The sequence below is a fragment of the Octopus bimaculoides genome, chromosome 2, assembly GCF_001194135.2.
Source record: "Octopus bimaculoides isolate UCB-OBI-ISO-001 chromosome 2, ASM119413v2, whole genome shotgun sequence".
NCBI classification, from domain to species: Eukaryota; Metazoa; Mollusca; class Cephalopoda; order Octopoda; family Octopodidae; genus Octopus; species Octopus bimaculoides.
The window spans coordinates 166,865,834-166,867,951 of NC_068982.1; positions in this window are offsets into that span (position 1 = coordinate 166,865,834).

Here is a 2,118-nt window from a genome sequence, read left to right on the forward strand (position 1 = left end):
TATATATATTGTTTCGAATTTGTGTGAATATGTATAGAATATATGCTCATAACGTTAAATTAGCGTTTTCATACATAGTGTAATCATCAGATTTCAAATGTGTGTTTAACTGACAGTCGAGTTCTTGACATCTGTAGTACCTCTTAGAACGCTCCAGCAAGCTGAATTTTTAGAATACAATTTTGACCAACCCGCATGCAGCTTAAACATCATGGTTTTTAACTTTATTCAACTGAGCTATCTATAAATATGGCCTGGCTCTCCATCTAAGTGTTCCAGTTGATCCGACCAGTCGAACAGTCCGCTCGTAAAATTAATGTGTACGGGGCTGAGCAGTCCACAGACACGCGTGTCCTTGACGTAGTTCTCAAGGAGATTCAGCATGACACAGAATGTGACAAGGCTGACACTTTGAAATACAGATACAACTCATCTTTTGCCAGCTGAGTGGATTGACTGCATATCCATTGAAAGTCAAGGCTACGAGAATAAACCTTGAGGATAAGTCCAGTGTCGGAGCCTGTAAGTCACTTCGTTGCTACTTACTTCCTCGTTCTTATAGTTCTCGGGACGATGCTGGTATGAACTGTGACAGCTTTACTCTTCTTTCAGACTCAACGGTGTCATGGAGAATAGAGGCAAAAGTTTACTCTCCGAAATACCGCTCAAGCACGCATCCTGTTTTACACCTATATAAATACTCATATCTACACCAGCGATCTGTAGAAGACGCTCCAATTTTGCTGGTCGTGTTGACACCATACGGCGGGTGGCTCTAGTTATCAATAGATTAGCGTACAGCTTAACGGCACGGATTATCCCTAGCAGTGGGAGGGATTTTCGGATCCCACAAAACGACTACAACCTGCCTCAAGCTAAGGAACCCTTAGCCAATTAAGTACTGTCTCGCAACAATCTTCTATCCCTTCTAAGGTGCATGGGAAATAGGAACTATCCAAACAGCAGATCGAAAACAAAAACCATCGCACCAAAACAACAAAAGAGACCAATTCTAAAACTGTTGAAATGTCCGGAAAATGATGACTGGCCGCTCTGAAAACCTCCAGAATATCAACTTCTCAAAGAAATCGCCTGTCATGAATAACGCGATCAAAAGATTCACCGTGGACGTAACAGTCTTTCAGAAAACGTGGTTGTCAGCTTGGACGCATTAAAAAAGAAGGGTTGGGAACAGTTATCCCCTTGTACGTCGTTCTCATTAACATTATAAATGTGTACAACAAAGACTGCCTTTTTAAGGTTTTTGTTAAAATCAACTTTCCACATAAAACTGCAAAAACATGACAAAATCTTTCGATATCAACAGGAAAGGAGCGATGAAACTCAATGGTAGCTCTTTTAGGTTCTTCAACATTTGTAACGGTGTCAAATAAGGTTGTGTGTTCGCACCTGTACTCTTCGGAATCTTCTTCGTTGTGTATCTTAACAGAGGGGACCTACTTGCGCACTAGAACAGACAGCAAGATCACCAGGCTATCTTGTTTCAGAACGTAGACAAAATTATGTTTTGTTCTCATCAGGGACATGCTGCTTGCTGATGATGCAGTAGCTATAGCTTACGCCTATCAGGAACTTCAGTCGGTGATGGCTCATTTTCTCTCACGCTTATATGCATTTCGAACTGAGAGAAGAAACAAAAATGACAGTCCTGGGACTTCTGACTCTCAGTGAAACATGTGAAGACTGAACACCTTCCATTTGAGAAGTATTCGCTGTATCATGAAGCTAACCCGGTAACACAAATTGTTCAAAGCAACATACTACGCTTGATATTTCAATATGTACATTCAGCTGAAATAGTGAAAACTGCGCTGGAGAGATCGTGTCTAGCGCATGGAGAAATCACGTCTAGCCTCCCAGAGCATATCATCTATGGAGAACTGGCATTCGGGAAGGGCCGTTTAAAGGACGGGCATGAAAGCACATGATACCAATACGGAATCCCGGGAGATCCCCGCAGATAGGGAGACAAGGTGATGCTCAGAACTGGTATCTCAAAACAAGAAATAATGCTGGTGGACAGCTGCAGCCTAAGAAAGGGTGGACACACACACACACACACACACACACACACACACACACACACACACACACACA